This window comes from Bos javanicus, chromosome 5, assembly GCF_032452875.1.
Source record: "Bos javanicus breed banteng chromosome 5, ARS-OSU_banteng_1.0, whole genome shotgun sequence".
Lineage (NCBI taxonomy): Eukaryota > Metazoa > Chordata > Mammalia > Artiodactyla > Bovidae > Bos > Bos javanicus.
The window spans coordinates 102,745,790-102,766,436 of NC_083872.1; the positions used below are offsets into that span (position 1 = coordinate 102,745,790).

At 40.0% G+C, this 20,647-nt stretch overlaps 1 pseudogene; it reads right to left on the reverse strand.

The window, feature by feature from the left end:
* The window catches only part of LOC133248196 (antigen WC1.1-like), a 39,608-nt pseudogene extending 19,773 nt beyond the window's left edge, over positions 1–19,835 (reverse strand).
* Positions 19,836–20,647: the final 812 nt, after the last annotated feature.

Here is a 20,647-nt window from a genome sequence, read left to right on the forward strand (position 1 = left end):
TATATATATATATATATATAGGATAAGGAGGAAGAAATGGAGAATTGTTGGGAGCCGTGTTAGGCATTACTGACAAAATGGAGGCATGGCCCTAAACCCACTCCCTTTGTTCCATAGGCACGGACCTGGAATGAAGGAGTTAGGCTTTGTGATTCTCACTTGTTTTTTTTCCTTTCCTTGGCTGAGTTGACTGAAGAGAATATTAAGGTGCTTATTGTTTTTGAGAGGAGCATGAGAAGGCATAAAGCCTTCTGCAGCTGTGCTCAAAGAATAATTCATAAAGTTAATCACTGACGTTTGTTCAAGGACTTTTACAAAAAAGTGTTCCAGGGTGAGCACACAGGCTGCAGTTTGAGACCATGGGAGGGATTTCTATCTGAAGCCCATTTGTGAGAAAAGTGTTTATGGCAAAGGAATTTGCTGAATTTAGGGCTTAGGAATAATTAAAAGAGTTAGAAGCTAAAGATTTAAGGATTGCTGTAATGTTGGCTCAGATGGTAAAGTGTCTACAATGCGGGAGACCGGGGTTCGATTCCTGGGTTGGGAAGATCCCCTGGAGAAGGAAATGGCAATCCACTCCAGGACTATTGCCTGGAAAATCCCATGGACAGAGGAGCCTGGTAGGCTATAGTCCATGGGGTCTCAAAGAGTCGGACACGACTAAGCGGCTTCACTTTTACTTTTTAGCATATTCTACTATAGCTTATAGAAATTAGGGACTTTAGAGATATTATTAGCTAGAAGCCCTTTCTAAGAAATAGTGAGCTTAGGATACTAGGGGCAAACAGGACTTAGAAAGATAAGAATTAAACTGAGGAATGTGGTATGCAGCCCAGACATTAGCATGAGTTACAGTGTATTCACAAGGACACATGAGAAAAAGTAGATAAGAGAATTGCTGAGGAAGGAACTCCTTTTGAGGGGCAACAATGATTTTTGGAGAAAAATAAATCTGGGTCAATGGGAACTAAAAATATCAAACCTCTGACCTAATGCTTTTGTAAAAGTATAAAAGAGAATCATAAGCTTGAAATGAACAGGCAGTCCAAGAAAAATGAGAGGCTGCCTCAGTTTCTCGCCGACACTGCTCACCTTTTCAGGTTGAACCTCTGGCTGCTGGAGCTGGACTCCAGCAGAGAATGAAAGGAAGGAGGCAGTGAACAAATACACCAATTTGGGGAGTTCCAAGTATCCAATTTGGCAATAAGGAGCTCATGATCTGAGCCACAGTCAGCTCCGGTCTTGTTTTTGCTGACTATATAGAGCTTCTCCATCTTTGACTGCAAAGAATATAATAATATGATTTCAGTGTTGACCATCTAGTGATGGCCATGTGTAGAGTCTTCTTTTGTGCTGTTGGAGGAGGGTGTTTGCTATGACCAGTGTGTTCTCTTGGCAAAACTAGCTTTTGCTCTGCTTCATTCCGTACCCCAAGGCCACATTTGCCTGTTATTCCAGGTGTTTCTTGACTTCCTACTTTTGCATTCCAGTCCCCTATAATGAAAAGGACATCTTTTTGGGGTGTTAGTTCTAAAAAATCACTTCATGGGAAATAGATAGGGAAACAGTGTCAGACTTTATTTTGGGGGGCTTCAAAATCACTGCAGATGGTGACTGCAGCCATGAAATTAAAAGACGCTTACTCCTTGGAAGAAAAGTTATGACCAACCTAGATAGCACATTGAAAAGCAGAGACACTACTTTGCCGACAAAGGTCCGTCTAGTCAAGGCTATGGTTTTTCCAGTAGTTATGTATGGATGCGAGAGTTGGACTGTGAGGAAAGCTGAGTGCCAAAGAATTGATGCTTTTGAACTGTGGTGTTGGAGAAGACTCTTGAGAGTCCCTTGGACTGCAAGGAGATCCAACCAGTCCATTCTAGAGGAGATCAGCCCTGGGTGCTCTTTGGAAGGAATGATGCTGAAGCTGAAACTCCAGTACTTTGGCCACCTCATGCGAAGAGTTGACTCATTGGAAAAGACTCTGATGCTGGGAGGTATTGGGGGCAAGAGGAGAAGGGGACGACAGAGGATGAGATGGCTGGATGGCATCATCGACTCAAAGGACGTGAGTTTGAGTGAACTCTGGGAGTTGGTGATGGACAAGGAGGCCTGGCATGCTGCAACTCATGGGATCGCAAAGAGTCAGAAACAACTGAGCAACTGAACTGAAGCATCCAATATGGATAAAACATATAAATATTTGGGGAAATATGAGTGGAATAAGTTTCTAGATATTACATCACCCTCTTCTTCTCCCATCTGCCACCTAACCCTGCCATCCTTTTATATTTCTTCCACTTCAAACAAGTAAACACCATCTTAAAAGATTCTGATTGATGGAAAAATGAATCAAAAAGGAAGCAATTGCTATAGAAGTGGAGTGTAGATGAGATATGTGGCAGGTAAGGTGGGATCACAAACCAAAATAAAAATTCATCACTTGGTCATAAAAGGAATACATTTTTAAGAGAATGAAGGTAACTCAATGGAAAAAATATTTAATTTTTCAAGTACAACTCGCTGGTTTGAGTGTGTTCTGATCATTTATTGCTAGAGTTCTTACTGGTAAAGTATTGCCAAACAATTTCCAGCATCCAATCAAAAGATTACTAGAATTCCCCCAAAAAGAAAAAAGTGACCCATAACAAGTTTTTTAAAAAGCAATTATTGAGGGGGGTTCAGGATGGGGAATACATGTACACCTGTGGCAGATTCATGTTGATGTATGGCAAAACCAATACAATATTGTAAAGTAATTAACCTCCAATGAAAATAAATATATTTATATTAAAAAAAGAAAACAGATTCAGAAATTATAGAGATGATTGAATTGGCTGATAAAATCTTTAAACCACTAATATTAGTACATTTAATGAAGCATAAAAAGAAAGGAAAATCTAGAAAGAAAAACAAATTGGACTTCTAAACACTATCTGAAATGAACAATTATTTGGATTAGTTTAACAAGAGGCTAGACATTGCAGAATAAGAGAATTGGGAAGTTAAACAAATAGCAATAGGGAATACCCAAGCTGAAGTAGAGATAGAAAAGAGAAAAATATGAATGGAAACTCAGTGGCATGTGGGAAAATATCAAATTATATAAAATATGTGTATTTGAAGATGCAGAATAGAAAATGAGGAGAAAATGTTAAGAAATGACAGATGGAATTCTTCTAAATTTTATGAAAACTGTAAACCCACCGGTCCAGGAGGTTAAACAAATCCCAAATGAAATCAAGAAAACATTCTTAGAAAACCCTGTAATACAATTGCTGAAATCCAGTGATAAACAACCAATCAAACAAAAAGAAACAGTCTTAAAAGCAGTCAAAAACGTTGACACATTATATACAGGAAACTAAGACAAGTTGTCCTGACTTTTTGTTGGAGGCAATGTAAGTCCCTTAACAAAGTCAAAACATATTTTAAGCACTGGAGCTGGGGGAGGCGTTACCTAGAATTCAGTCACCTATGAAAATACTTTTCAAAGCTGAATGAAAATTTAAATGAGTTCAGATAAATAAATGATGATAGAATTTGAGGTGACCTGACATATGCTGCACAAAACTGCTACAAAATGCCTTCAGGCTAAAGGCAAATGATAAAAGATGAAAATGTGGATCCACCCAAAGCTATGGACACTGCACTAAACAGTAATTTTGTGGATAAATATAAACATTTTTCTCTCATTTTTAATATAATAGAATATTTAAGGCAAAATAATAGCAACATTTTATAGGATTCATAATGTAATTACAAGTAGAATGTATAACAACAATAACACAAATGACAAGAACAGGGAAGTGGAAGTTTACTACAGTAGGTTTGACATTGTGTGTTGTGACAAAATGTCATCTCAAGGTAAAATGTGATTGTTCTTGTTCAGTAGCTAAGTCATGTCTGACTCTTTGTGACCCCATGAACTGCAGCACATCAGGCTTTCTTGTCCTTTACTGTCTCACTCTCTTGAGTTTGCCCAAACTCAAGCCCATTGAGTCGGTGTTGCCATCCAACCATCTCATGCTCTGTCAGCCCCTTCTCCTCCTGCTCTCAATCTTTCCCAGGATCAGGGTCTTTTCCAATGAGTTGGCTCTTCAAATGAGGTGGCCAAAGTGTTGGAGCTTCAGCATTGGTCTTTCCAAAGAATATTCAGGGTTGATTTCCTTTAGGATTGACTGGCTTGATCTCCTTGAAGTCCAAGGGACTCTCAAGAGTCTTTTTTTTTTTTTTTTAAACTTTACAATATTGTATTAGTTTTGCCAAATATAGAAATGAATCCACCACAGGTGTACCTGTTTTCCCCATCCTGAACCCTCCTCCTTCCTCCCTCCCCATACCCTCCCTCTGGGTCGTCCCAGTGCACCAGCCCCAACCATCCAGTATCGTGCATCGAACCTGGACTGGTGACTCATTTCATACATGATATTATACATGTTTCACTGCTATTCTCCCAAATCTCCCCACCCTCTCCCTCTCCCACAGAGTCCATAAGACTGATCTATACATCAGTATCTCTTTTGCTGTCTCGTACACAGGGTTATTGTTACCATCTTTCTAAATTCCATATATATGCGTTAGTATACTGTATTGGTGTTTTTCTTTCTGGCTTACTTCACTCTGTATAATAAGTTCCAGTTTCATCCATCTCATTAGAACTGATTCAAATGTATTCTTTTTAATGGCTGAGTAATGCTCCATTGTGTATATGTACCACTGCTTTCTTATCCATTCATCTGCTGATGGGCATCTAGGTTGCTTCCATGTCCTGGCTATTATAAACAGTGCTGCGATGAACATTGGGGTACACGTGTCTCTTTCCCTTCTGGTTTCCTCAGTGTGTATGCCCAGCAGTGGGGTTGCTGGATCATAAGGCAGTTCTATTTCCAGTTTTTTAAGGAATCTCCACACTGTTCTCCAGAGTGGCTGTACTAGTTTGCATTCCCACCAACAGTGTAAGAGAGTTCCCTTTTTTCCACACCCTCTCCAGCATTTATTGCTTGTAGACCTATGGATCGCAGCCATTCTGACTGGTGTGAAATGGTACCTCATAGTGGTTTTGATTTGCATTTCTTTAATAATGAATGATGTTGAGCATCTTTTCATGTGTTTGTTAGCCATCAGTATGTCTTCTTTGGAGAAATGTCTATTTAGTTCTTTGGCCCACTTTTTGATTGGGTCATTTATTTTTCTGGAGTTGAGCAGTAGGAGTTGCTTGTATATTTTTGAGATTAGTTGTTTGTCAGTTGTTTCATTTGCTATTATTTTCTCCCATTCTGAAGGCTGTCTTTTCACCTTGCTAACAGTTTCCTTTGTTGTGCAGAAGCTTTTAAGTTTAATTAGGTCCCACTTGTTTATTTTTGCTTTTATTTCCAATATTCTGGGAGGTGGGTCATAGAGGATCCTGCTGTGATGTATGTCAGAGAGTGTTTTGCCTATGTTCTTCTCTAGGAGTTTTATAGTTTCTGGTCTTACGTTTAGATCTTTAATCCATTTTGAGTTTATTTTTGTGTATGGTGTTAGAAAGTGCTCTAGTTTCATTCTTTTACAAGTGGTTGACCAGTTTTCCCAGCACCACTTGTTAAAGAGATTGTCTTTAATCCATTGTATATTCTTGCCTCCTTTGTCAAAGATAAGGTGTCCATATGTGCGTGGATTTATCTCTGGGCTTTCTATTTTGTTCCATTGATCAATATTTCTGTCTTTGTGCCAGTACCATACTGTCTTGATAACTGTGGCTTTGTAATAGAGCCTGAAGTCAGGCAGGTTGATTCCTCCAGTTCCATTCTTCTTTCTCAAGATAGCTTTGGCTATTCGAGGTTTTTTTTAATTTCCATACAAATTGTGAAATTATTTGTTCTAGCTCTGTGAAGAATACTGTTGGTAGCTTGATAGGGATTGCATTGAATCTATAAATTGCTTTGGGTAGTATACTCATTTTCACTATATTGATTCTTCCAATCCATGAACATGGTATATTTTTCCATCTATTAGTGTCCTCTTTGATTTCTTTCACCAGTGTTTTATAGTTTTCTATATATAGGTCTTTAGTTTCTTTAGGTAGATATATTCCTAAGTATTTTATTCTTTCCGTTGCAATGGTGAATGGAATTGTTTCCTTAATTCCTCTTTCAGTTTTCTCATTATTAGTGTATAGGAATGCAAGGGATTTCTGTGTGTTGATTTTATATCCTGCAACTTTACTATAGTCATTGATTAGTTCTAGTAATTTTCTGGTGGAGTCTTTAGGATTTTCTATGTAGAGGATCATGTCATCTGCAAACAGTGAGAGTTTTACTTCTTCTTTTCCAATTTGGCTTCCTTTTATTTCTTTTTCTGCTCTGATTGCTGTGGCCAAAACTTCCAAAACTATGTTGAATAGTAATGGTGAAAGTGGGCACCCTTGTCTTGTTCCTGACTTTAGAGGAAATGCTTTCAATTTTTCACCATTGAGGATAATGTTTGCTGTGGGTTTGTCATATATAGCTTTTATTATGTTGAGGTATGTTCCTTCTATTCCTGCTTTCTGGAGACTTCTTATCATAAATGGATGTTGAATTTTGTCAAAGGCTTTCTCTGCATCTATTGAGATAATCATATGGTTTTTATTTTTCAATTTGTTAATGTGGTGTATTACATTGATTGATTTGCAGATATTGAAGAATCCTTGCATCCCTGGGATAAAGCCCACTTGGTCATGGTGTATGATCTTTTTAATGTGTTGTTGGATTCTGATTGCTAGAATTTTGTTAAGGATTTTTGCATCTATGTTCATCAGTTATATTGGCCTGTAGTTTTCTTTTTTTGTGGGATCTTTGTCAGGTTTTGGTATTAGGGTGATGGTGGCCTCATAGAATGAGTTTGGAAGTTTACCTTTCTCTGCAATTTTCTGGAAGAGTTTGAGCAGGATAGGTGTTAGCTCTTCTCTAAATTTTTGGTAGAATTCAGCTGTGAAGCCGTCTGGACCTGGGCTTTTGTTTGCTGGAAGATTTTTGATTACAGTTTCAATTTCCGTGCTTGTGATGTGTCTGTTAAGATTTTCTATTTCTTCCTGGTCCAGTTTTGGAAAGTTGTACTTTTCTAAGAATTTGTCCATTTCTTCCACGTTGTCCATTTTATTGGCATATAATTGTTGATAGTAGTCTCTTATGATCCTTTGTATTTATGTGTTGTCTGTTGTGATCTCTCCATTTTCATTTCTAATTTTATTGATGTGATTTTTCTCCCTTTGTTTCTTGATGAGTCTGGCTAATGGTTTGTCAATTTTATTTATCCTTTCAAAGAACCAGCTTTTGGCTTTGTTGATTTTTGCTATGGTCTCTTTTGTTTCTTTTGCATTTATTTCTGCCCTAATTTTTAAGATTTCTTTCCTTCTACTAACCCTGGGGTTCTTCATTTCTTCCTTTTCTAGTTGCTTTAGGTGTAGGGTTAGGTTATTTATTTGACTTTTTTCTTGTTTCTTGAGGTATGCCTGTATTGCTATGAACTTTCCCCTTAGGACTGCTTTTAAAGTGTCCCACAGGTTTTGGGTTGTTGTGTTTTCATTTTCTTTAGTTTCTATGCAAATTTTCATTTTTTTAAAAATTTCTTCTGTGATTTGTTGGTTATTCAGCAGCGTGTTGTTCATCCTCCATATTTTGGAATTTTTAATAGTTTTTCTCCTGTAATTGAGATCTAATCTTACTGCATTGTGGTCAGAAAAGATGCTTGGAATGATTTCTATTTTTTTGAATTTACCAAGGCTAGATTTATGGCCCAGGGTGTGATCTATCCTGGAGAAGGTTCCATGTGCGCTTGAGAAAAAGGTGAAATTCATTGTTTTGGGATGAAATGTCCTATAGATGTCAGTTAGGTCTAACTGGTCTATTGTATCATTTAAAGTTTGTGTTTCCTTGTTAATTTTCTGTTTAGTTGATCTATCCATAGGTGTGAGTGGGGTATTAAAGTCTCCCACTATTATTGTGTTATTGTTAATTTCTCCTTTCATACTTGTTAGCATTTGTCTTACATATTGTGGCGCTCCCGTGTTGGGTGCATATATATTTATAATTGTTATATCTTCTTCTTGGATTGATCCTTTAATCATTACGTAGTGACCCTCTTTCTCTCTTTTCACGGCCTTTGTTTTAAAGTTTATTTTATCTGATATAAGTATTGCTACTCCTGCTTTCTTTTGGTCCCTATTTGCATGGAAAATCTTTCTCCAGCCCTTCACTTTCAGTCTGCATGTGTCCCCTGTTTTGAGGTGGGTCTCTTGTAGACAACATATGTAGGGGTCTTGTTTTTGTATCCATTCAGCCAGTCTTTGTCTTTTGGTTGGGGCATTCAACCCATTTACGTTTAAGGTAGTTACTGATAAGTATGATCCCGTTGCCATTTTCTTTATTGTTTTGGGTTTGAGTTTATACACCGTTTTTGTGTTTCCTGTCTAGAGAAAATCCTTTAGTATTTGTTGGAGAGCTGGTTTGGTGGTGCTGAATTCTCTCAGCTTTTGCTTGTCTGAGAAGCTTTTGATTTCTCCTTCATATTTGAATGAGATCCTTGTTGGGTACAATAATCTGGGCTGTAGGTTATTTTCTTTCATCACTTTAAGTATGTATTGCCATTCCCTCCTGGCTTGAAGAGTTTCTATTGAAAGATCAGCTGTTATCCTTATGGGAATTCCCTTGTGTGTTATTTGCTGTTTTTCCCTTGCTACTTTTAATATTTGTTCTCTGTGTTTGATCTTTGTTAATTTGATTAATATGTGCCTTGGGGTGTTTCGCCTTGGGTTTATCCTGTTTGGGACTCTCTGGGTTTCTTGGACTTGGATGATTATTTCCTTCCCCATTTTAGGGAAGTTTTCAACTATTATCTCTTCAAGTATTTTCTCATGGTCTTTCTTTTTGTCTTCTTCTTCTGGGACCCCTATGAATCGAATGTTGTAGCATTTAATATTGTCCTGGAGGTCTCTGAGATTGTCCTCATTTCTTTTAATTCGTTTTTCTTTTATCCTCTCTGATTCATTTATTTCTACCATTCTATCTTCTAATTCACTAATCCTATCTTCTGCCTCTGTTATTCTATTTGTTGCCTCCAGAGTGTTTTTAATTTCATTTATTGCATTATTCATTTTATATTGACTCTCTTTTGTTTCTTCTAGGTCCTTGTTAAACCTTTCTTGCATCTTCTCAATCTTTGTCTCCAAGCTATTTATCTGTGATTCCATTTTGATTTCAAGATTTTGGATCAATTTCACTATCATTATTTGGAATTCTTTATCAGGTAGATTCCCTATCTCTTCCTCTTTTGTTTGGTTTGGTGGGCATTTATCCTGTTCCTTTATCTGCTGGGTATTCCTCTGTCTCTTCATCTTGTTTAAATTGCTGAGTTGGGGTGTCCTTTCTGTATTCTGGCAGTTTGTGGAGTTCTCTTTATTGTGGCGTTTCCTCGCTCTGTGTGGGTTTGTACAGGTGGCTTGTCAAGGTTTCTTGGTTAGGGAAGCTTGTGTCAGTGTTCTGGTGGGTGGAGCTGTATTTCTTCTCTCTGGAGTGCAATGAAGTGTCCAGTAATGAGTTATGGGATGTCTATGGTTTTGGGGTGATTCTGGGCTTTCTGCATCTTCGAGCTCAGGGCTGTGTTCCTTGCTGCTGGAGAATTTGCTTGGTATGTCTTGCCCTGAAACTCCTTTTGAAGACTTGGGTTGCTTTTCTGGGTGCCTGATGTCCTCTGCTGGCATTCAGAAGTTGTTTTGTGGAATTTACTTGGCATTTAAATGTTCTTTTGATGAATTTGTGGAGGAGAAAGTGTTCTCCCTGTCCTACTCCTCCGCCATCTTAGCTCCTCCCCCCACCCCCATGTCCAGTTCTAACTGTTGCCTCCTGACCTGCATATAAGTTTCTCAAGAGGCAGGTCATGTGGTCTGGTATTCCCATCTCTTTCAGAATTTTCCACAGTTTATTGTGATCCACACAGTCAAAGGCTTTGGCATAGTCAATAAAGCAGAAATAGATGTTTTTCTGAAACTCTCTTGCTTTTTTGATGATCCAGCAGGTGTTGGCAGTTTGATCTCTGGTTCCTCTGCCTTTTCTAAATCCAGCTTGAACATCTGGAAGTTCACGGTTCTTGTATTGCTGAAGCCTGGCTTGGAAGATTTTGAGCATTACTTTACTAGCGTGTGAGATAGTGCAATTGTATGGTAGTTTGAGCATTCTTTGGCATTACTTTTCTTTGGGATTGGAAAGAAAGCTGACCTTTTCCAGTCCTGTGGCCACTGCTGAGTTTTCCAAGTTTGCTGGCATATTGAGTGCAGCACTTTCACAGCATCATCTTTCAGGATTTGAATAGTTCAACTGGAGTTCCATCACCTCCACTAGCTTTGTTTGTAGTGATGCTTTCTAAGGCCCACTTGACTTCACATTCCAGGATGTCTGGCTCTAGGTGAGTGATCACACCTACAGGTGCTGAAATTTCTCATACATACCTGACACTTATAATTGAGAGGAATAAACTCCAAAAGTTCAATTTCAACTAAAATAATGAAAAGGTCTGCTATTCTAATATTATCTCTGCTGCATCACCACCAATTTGACTTACCTTCATATCAATAAAACATTTCCTGAAAATATAGAAAAGAGACAGCAGTAGCAGGAACTGGGTGACAAAGATTAATAGAAGAAAACTGCAAGTGTTCATAAAAGCTTGAGAACCTAGGTTAGAGCAATGGTAAATAGGACTTCCCTGGTGGTTCAGATGGTAAGAATCTGCCTGTAGTGCAGGAGACTCAGGTTTGATTCCTGGATTGAGGATGGAATGGCAATCCACTCCAGTGTTCTTGCCTGGAAAATCCCATGGACAGAGAAGCCTGGCAGGTTAGAGGCCATGGGGTGACAAAGAGTCAGAAAGAACTTGGAGACTAAACCACTGCTGCCACCAATCAGGGAGTACAAACCACAGTCAAATTTTAAATGCCAGAGCACACCCAATCTGTTTTTTATTAAGTGTGTCCCAACTGGAATTAATATCAAGACACCAATTTTCTAAATATGATAATATTAGAAGTACCAAAATCACACAAAGTTTCAAGAAAACACATTCCCTTTTAATTTAGATGCTGATTCATCAAAAGGTAGGGCCTCCTGTAAGGTTTCACAAGTTCATCTGCAATTCGAACCATAATTAAGACATTATGACATTAAGGAATGTTACTGGAAGAGTGACTTATTGGGAAAGACTCTGATACTGGGAAAGATTGAGGGCAGAAGGAGAAGGGGGTGGCAGAGAATTAGGTAGCTGGATAGTATCATCAACACAATGAATGTGAATTTGAGCAAATTCTTGGAGATAGTGAAGGACAGGGAAGCCTGGTGTGATGCAACTCATAATATTGCAAAGATTCATACATGACTTACCTATTGAACAATTGGAAATGCCAAAAGACATGTTTCATTAAAACAATAACTCCTAACTGAAATTCAAACATCCCTTAAAATAATTATTTTAATAATAATATTGTAATAAAGAGAGTGAAGGAGAACCTTTGAGGAGATCAACAGATATGTGGCATAGACTGTGGTCGGGATTTCACAGATGTATACTGATCACCCCACTCATTAAGTTGTACTAACTACATATTGCTTTTTGTATGTCAGTCATATCTCAATATAGTACTTGTAAAAAAGGAAAGAAGTGTTTTCTTTGGGACCTCAAGAAAATCATCAAAGATCTGCTAAAGATGAGATTGGAAAAGATAATCTTCCAGTTATTTTCCCCAACAAAACACAGACAGCTGATTGGCTGTGGCTGCTAGGGACCTACTGCAGATGTCCTTAGGGTGAACCTTTAAACCATATCATCATGTTGAGTGACCCTTTCCTAAGATCCAACCACATATTTTAGGAAACTTGTTGTAATGTCTGATAATATCTTCCTCAATTCAAGCTATGCTGCTGGGATTAATGTCCTGAAGAATTCATCAAACATTCTGATAAAAACTGGGAACATGTCTGGCAAACACTGTGACCACCCAATCACATTCTAGTTTTAACCTTAGTATAGGTGAAATACATACAGTCAGGATTGAGCCCTTTTTATGTGTCATTTCATGCTTCTTACCCTCGCTGCGCTTTAGGTTTGCTCCGACTTCAGTGCTGTAAATTTAAAACTTTAGGTTTTCCTGCAGCCTCAACAACCCCACAAATAGGAGGTGACCTCCCCACCCAGGTGAACAGGTGCACCTGTGTAAGGAGATTAGCCCCTGCCACAAACCCCGCTTATGGCCCTCCCCTGTGACCTAGTGATATTCAAACACACCCATGAAACCTCCCTTTTCCTAGTATATCTCCACCCTGACCCCCAGTATTGTCACTTCTCCATGGGTATTTACACCCTATGTTGGGTTCCCACTGCTAGGTGGATCCTGGTCTATTGGCCCCTCTCCCATGTACCCATCTTATGGTCTCTGTCTCTCTAGGACCAGTGAGTATAATACACTTTGTTTGCCTGCTTCTCTCCTATATACCATCCTGTAGCTGCACTTGTCTGACACTGTCATGAAAGAATACAAAAAGCTACCATAATGAAACTAATTAATCAAGGTCCAACCTGACAGTTATACATGTATGAAACATTTGAGCTCACCTCCCTGCCTCCTATGAGACACATCACAGAGACTGGAGGGACCAGTGACTATGGATCTGGAGACTTTCTGTCCAGGGTCAGTTCAGTTCAGTTGAGTCACTCAGTTGTGTCCGACTCTTTGAGACCCCATGGACTGAATGAATGCATGCCGGGCCTCCCTGTCCATCACCAACTCCTGGAGTTTACTCAAACTCATGTCCATTGAGTAAGTGATGCCATCTAACCATCTCATCCTCTGTTGTCCCCTTCTCCATCCGCTTTCAATCGTTCCCAGCATCAAGGTCTTTTCCAATGATTCAGTTCTTAGCATCAGGTGGCCAAAGTATTGGAGCTTCAGCTTCAGCATCAGTCCTTCCAATGAATATTCAGGACTGGTTTCCTTTAGGATGGACTCGTTGGGTCTTCTTGCAGTCCAAGGGACTCTCAAGAGTGTTCTCCAACACCACAGTTCAAAAGCATCAATTCTTCGGTGCTCAGCTTTCTTTATAGAAAGCTCAGGACCAAGTCAGACCTTATGTTCCTTTGAATACCTAATGTTCAAGAAAGCACTGTGTGACTGAAATCTTCACCCAAGTATGAAGTATAAAGACCACTCTGGTAGTCCAGTGGTTAATATAAAGACCACCATTCAAGTAAGTTCTACGGTATGTGATCCATATTCTCATAGCTATTCTGGGAATAAGACTGAGGCTTTTTCTGCTGGGAATCCCTCCCAGACCACAGGGCTTACCTGAGCAGACTGGTCCCACATCCTTGTCATGGGAATTGCCCTCAGGGCGATGATCTTTAACAGGAGGATAACTACACTCCGTGATAGCTGACTCTGGACCTTTGCAATAAATATAAGGAAACCAAATGGGGCCAATCCCTGGTCCAAAATGAGCCCTCTTGGGAGCATCAGTGGCACCTCCACATCCCAGCGGTCTGCACACCACAGCTGCCTCCTCCATGCTTCAGTTCAGATCATCCACTGTGCCCCATTCTCCTTGGTGCTTCACTTCCACTCTCCCCTCACAGCGATGGGCTCCATCCTTCAGCCTTACCTCCAGAGCTGCAAGAGAGACACAGGACATAGGCGAGATTTTGGAGACTTGCACCAGTGGTGTGCTGGTAAGTATTAAAAGATGAATACTCTATTCTCTGGAAAAATCACTGTGAATAGAAAGTGTTGACTTCTGTGGTATAAACATTCCCACCATGGCCAACTCAAAGCTCCCAGTGTGCCATCACTGAACCTGGAGCAGGAAGGGAGGCACCAGGAATTTCTCACGAGTCTGTAGAACCAGCTCCAGGGACACCACCTAGGACAGGCCTCCAGAGACTCTGGATGCTGCCCTCCCTGTAGATGTGCTCAAGACTACTGGGCCCAGCTCCCCCATCATCTCAGTTGCAGTTCATGGCCCAGGATCCAGGGAGGAATCCTCCCTCTCCTTCACTGTCCATAGGGAGCATCTCATCCAGCATAGGAACAAAGGACTGTGGTAACAAGCTCTAAATCATACCAGTTGTTCCTGTCATCTGGTGTTCATGTCCTTGTGTAATCCCCATGCTTGGGTGTAACTAGTAACATGAGTCTAACAAACAGAATTTGGTGAAAGTGATGAGATGTCATGTAAGAGATTAATTTTTAAGACAATTCTGGTTTCTCCTGGTGACATATCCTGCTCTCTCTGTCTTGATGAAGCCAGTTGCCACATTGTGAGCTATGTATGGAGAGACCCACATGATAAGGAATCGTGGGAGACCTCTAGCTCATGGCAGAAAGGGACTGGTGCTCTCAGTTAAATGGTCCACCAAGGTCTGAATGCTGCCAACATCCAGGTGAGTATATTTGGGTGATATCCACTCCTAGATGAACCTTTTAATAAATGCAGGCCTGTGATACATACCATATGTGTGTCTATAACTGATCCCTGGTGTATATGGGCACCTGTACCTGGTCCCTCAATGCCAACTGGGTGCACACTTCTGGCACTGACTCTAGCCACTGCCACTGCCTGTCATGGTTCCTAGCCATTGGACCTGGGGGTACTATTGTTAGTATACTGAGTATACTAACAATCCTTACAGACGCTTCACATCTCCTGCAACGCTTGCCAAAGTCCTCAGAGTTGTCAGAGCACCTGAATTTATTATACATCATTCAGACAGATAATCAATTAGAAACAGCAGATTTGAAGAACCTAATAAACAAATGAACTTAACAGACATATACAGAACATTTTATCCACCAGCAGTAGAATACATATTCTTCTCAAATACACACAGAATATTTTCCAGGATAGATCACGTTAAGCAACAAAACAAGTCTTAACAAATTCAAAAATATAGAAATATTATCAAATATATTTTCTGAGTACAGCTATTTGAAATAAAAAAATCAACAATAGGAGGAAACTGGCAAAATCACAAATATGTGGAAATTCAACAACAATCTCCTGAACAGCCAATGATAAAAAAGAAATCCAAAGGCATATTAAAAATATTCTGAGATAAACAAAAGTAGAAACACACATTCAAACACTATATACTGCATCCAAAGCAGTTATAAGAGGGAAATTTATAGTGATAAATGCATACTTAAAAAAGAAAGATCTCAAATAGACAACCTAATATTGCAAATCAAAGAACTAAGAGAGAAGAATGAAGTAAACCAAAATCTAGCAAAGGAAGGAAAAAACAAAGATTAGAGCATAAATAAATGAAATAGAATATAAGAAAGTAATAGAAAAGATTAACAGAGGTCATTTTTGAAAAAAAATAAACAAAAATGACAAACTTTAAGCTATAGTAATCAAGAAAATAAATGAGAAGATTCAAATAAATAAAATCGGATAGGAAACAGGGGACACTAAAACTGATACAACAGAATACAAACCATAAGAGGCTCCTATGGAAAATTATAGGCCAACAATTTGGATAATCTAGAAAAAATGATTCAGAAATGCTCACTGGTGAATTCTATCAAATATTTATACAAGAAAAACATCTGTTCTTTTTACACTCTTTTAAAAATTGAGGAATGAGCACTCTGCAAATCATTTTACATATCCTGCATTAGCCTGATACCAAAGCTATGTAAAAACACTACAAGAAAGGAAAATTACAAGCCAATGTCCCATTAATACAAATGCCAAAATTCATAACAAATTTAGCCAAGTGAATTCAACAACACATTAAAAAGATTATATACTGTGAGCAAGTGGAATTAATCTCTAGGATGCAAAGATAGTTCAACATGTGTAAATCAATAAATGTCATACACCACATTAATACAGTGAAAGATAAAAATCATAAGACCTTTTCTCCACACCCTCTCCAGCAGAGGGATGGTATGGGGAGGGAGGAGGGAGGAGGGTTCAGGATGGGGAACACGTGTATACCTGTGGCAGATTCATTTTGATATTTGGCAAAACTAATACAATTATGTAAAATTTAAAAATAAAATAAAATTAGAAAAAAAAATCATAAGACCATCTCAATAGATGCAGAAAAGATGTTTGACAAAATTCAACACTCTTAAATTTTTTAACTCTCAAAAACTGCATATAGAAGGAACATTTCTCAATATAATATAAATCATATATGAGAAGCCCATAGTTAATATCAAACTCAATGTTCCTCTAAGATCAGGAATAACATAAGCATGTCCTCTGTTACCAATCTTAATCCACATAGTACTGGAAGTCCCAGATAGAGCAAGTAAGCAAAAAGAAATAAAATTATCCAAATAGAAAAAGAAAATTTTCTCTGTTTGCAAAAGACATGATATTATATATAGAAAATTCTAATAGTATACCAATAAAACAACTGTTAGAACTAATAAATTCAAAAAAGTCACAGGAGACAAAATCAAACTACAGAAATTGGTTGCGTTTCTACACACTAACAAGGAAACATCTGGAAAAAAAAGAAACAAAATCTCGTTAAAATGGTATAAAAAGCCATAAAATGTTAAAAATAAATTTAACCAAAAAGATGAAAGAGCTATACTCAAAAATCAATAAGACTAATGAGAGACATTGAAGAAGACACTGATAAAATGGAAAGAGAGCCCATGTTCATAGATTGGAAGAATTAATATTGTTAAAATGTCTATACTACCCAAAGCCATCTATAGATTCAAAGCAATTCCAATAGTATTTTTCATAGAAATAGAAAAAATCTTAAAATTTGTGTCAAACCACAAAACCTCAAATAGCCAAAGCAATTTTAAAGTGAAAAAGAGAAAATAGTAGCAAAACTGGAGGTGACTTGCTTGGTGGTCCAGTGATTAAGAATCTGCCTACCAATACAGGAGACACAGTTTCTATCTTAGGCCCAAGAAGATCCCACATTCCACAGAGTAACAGAGCCCATGTACCTAGAGTCTGTGCTCCACAAAAAGAGAAGGCACTGCAGTGAGAAGACTGAGCACCACAGGGAAGGGCAGTCCTGACTTCTGCAGCTAGAGAAAGCCAGTGGGAAGAAACAAAGACCCAGTGAAGCAAAAATAAAAATAAAACAAAACCAAATAAAAAACAAACAAAATAAAGCTGGAGAGACTTTCCTGGGGGTCCAGGGGTTAAGACTTTGCCTTCTAATGCAGGGGGTGCAGGTTGAATCCCTGGTCAGAGAGCTAAGATCCCAAATGCTTTGTGGCCAAAAAAATAAAAAGTAAAAAGAAAACAGGAACATTATTATAGCAAATCCAATAAAGACTTTAAAATGCTCACATCATCAGGGGACTTCCCTGGTGGTCCAGTGGTTAAGAATCCACCTTCCAGGGAACTTGGCCATGGCACAGAGACAAGTTGTAATCTGTCTGGAAAGGCTGAGAAGTTTCTCTGTGTTACAGACAACAACGGACACCCAGAATGTTCAGCCCCCTAAGCAGCAGCCAATGATATGTATCTGTGGAGAATGTCACACAGAAAATGAAATGAAATCAAGGGATCCAATCTGATGTAGAGATACAGAATAATGTACAAGAGAATGAACAGAAGACTGGTGGTTTTAGATGCTTGGTGAAACATTAAGTTCAGAGGAATATCTTATATGGATTTGGATTTGCTGTTAATGTTGTACAGATTTTGATTAGTGTACTTTACAAATACAATTATATACATATGGTTTCATTTTAAAAACCTTACTGTATTTAGATATCTATTAGTGGCTTATATAAAGATATTATTTTTGGTTCAGGAAAAAAAAAAAAAAAAGAATCTGCCTTCCAATGCAGGGGTCTCGAGTTCAATCCCTAGTTGGGGAACTAAGATCTCACATGTCATGGGGCAACTAAGGCCATGCACTACAACTCCTGAGCCCTCTGTGCACTCGAGCCTATGCACCACAACTAGAGAGAAGCCCATCTGCTGCAGGTGGAGAAGCCCATGCTGCAACAGATGCCACATGTTACAGCTAGGAGTTCACATGGCATAAGTAGCATGGCATGCTGCAACTGAAGAATGGCATGCTGCAACTGAAGAACGGCATGCTGCATAAAGATCAAATATCACATGTACTGCAGGCAAGACCTGCTGCAGCCAAATACATAAAAACAAACATTATGGCAATGGTGTGAAAATAGACACACCAAGCAATTAACAGAACTGAGAGCCCCAAAATAAACCCACGCATGGACAGTCAATGAATGTTTGACAAGGGAGGCAAGAATACTCAGTGAGGCGAGGATGGTCTTTTCAGTAAATGCTGTTAGGAAAACTGGATATTTACATGCAAAAGAATGAAACTAGATCCCTATCTTAGTACCACAGAAAAATAGACTCAAAATAGATCAAAGACATAAATCTATTTAAGACCTGAAACCACAAACTCCTAGAAGAAAACATAGGGGAAAGCTCCTGGATGTGGATATTGGCAATGAATTCTTGGGTATGACAGCTAAAGCACAAGCAACAAAATCAAAATAAACAATCGGACCACATTAACATCAACCTAAAAAGCTCCTGTAGAACAGAAGAAACAGTACACAAAATGAAAAGACAATGCACAGAATGGAGAAAAAGAACTTGCAAATCATGTATCTTATGAGGGGTTAATATCCAAAATATATAAGGAACACATATGATTCAATGGCTAATAATAATAATTAACTTTAACTCTCCAGGGAGAGAGAGTGCTCCCTGCAGAGTTACAGCACATCCTGGAAGGGGAAGAGACCATCCCAGGCCCCCAGCATATCTGGAAATGTCACAGGGACCAGGGCAGGGACTCGAGAACTTATATACCTGGGGCTGCACATCACCTGATCTCTACAGACAAGAGGTCCCCTCTCCTGGCTGCTGGCTCCTCTGCTCCACAATGGACACCTGATGGGAAGAGGTGAAGCCAGCAGGCAGAGCCTCTCACAGAGCCCAGTGCTGGGCAGACACGGCAGCAAGCAGAGGGGAACCCGGGGGATGGGGAGAGGAGCCAGAGAGAGGCAGGCAGGTGCACAATTATCTCTGATTTGGTTACATGCAGCTGACATGACACCTAGCCCTGTGGGACCCTGTGTGCTTCACAGACCAAGGGACTCACTCCCTGCCCAGCAGCCCTGTCCCTCTCAAACAAACAGGCTCCACGCACCCTCACACTCTCTCTCTGTCTCTCTCACATGCACACATGCATCCTCACACACAAACACACCCTCACAAACACACTCTCACACACTCTCACACACATACACCCTCACACACACCCTCACTCACCCTCACACACATATACACCCTGACACACTACATATACACACCTAAGCACAGAGCCTACAGAAGCACAGACATAGGAAATGGGGGGACCCTGGGGCAGTGCTCACATACCAGGCACATGAGTGTGTGGGAACAGCCCAGGGTCCCAGCTGAGGTCAGTCACTGGATCTTCCACACACTGGGAGCCACTGAGACTCTAGAAGCTCCCTGAGAACAACGGAGATAGTGGAGGGACTCAGGCTGACCCAGCTCAGTCCAGACTAAACCTCACTGCTCTATAAAATCTGCTGCTACAACCAGTGGACCCCCCGCAGGAGAGGGACCAGTATTCTCAGTCACTGCGGTTCCTTTTTGGTCAAAAACACTGAGGCTAGGTTCCACAAGTCCAGACACCTTTCCCTTCATCAAGGCGTCCACTCCCTGTTGTGAACCCAGGACAGAGGGCCAGCTCTTACCTTGACCACCCACCACTGTGCCGAGGAGGAGGACACAGAGTCCCCGTAGGGAGAGGTGTCTTCCCAGAGCCATCCTGACCCCACGTCCTCAAGGTCACAGTCCTGTGAGGAGGCGTCAGGGTGCCGACCGGGGTCTATATAGACCACCCCTTACGTGCTCCCTCCTGAGAGCCAATAGCAACACCTTTCACCATTTCAGGCACTATCGGAGGCTGCATCAGCCACTTTCTGCAGCTCAGACACCAATGAGCTTCTGAATCTTCAACATCTCCTTGAATGAGCAACATGGTCCTTTGACCTTCTGCTTCTGTGGTCCCTGAGAGCCCCATGACAGGGGTTGGCACAGAAAAGTTGCCTCACAAAGCATGAGTGGTTTTCTTCCCCGATCACGCTGGCCAATCACTACAGACTGTGAGATCTCACAGGGTCAGGGTGTGGGATTGGTTGGCCCATGGAGAATATCTCTGGTGGAATCAAGCATTCATCTTCCCCTGGACTGAATTCAGGGCCAAAGCAGAGAAGTACAAGAAGGTTTGAAATATGAGAGTAACTGTCAGGCCAGCAGAAACTGAGGATAGGAGCACAGGAATTCACAGGTGAGCTTGGAGGGGTGAGGTGGAAACCATCAGGTTGCAGGGATGAGATTGTTGGTCTTTCTTCCCTTCTCAGAATGATCTGGAGACAGGACCCTGAAGCACATTGGGGTCATAATAACAGGGGACTTTGACAGAACCTAACATTTCCTATCAGGAATCTTTCTTAGCCTCTAAGACCACTCTGTCTGGCAGGCACATTTCACCTGGGCTATACTCGCCTTCTGTGGAGTGAGAGGGGATGTGGTCTTCCGTATTTACAGACCCAATGCTTCCCCTCTGTACAGCGATC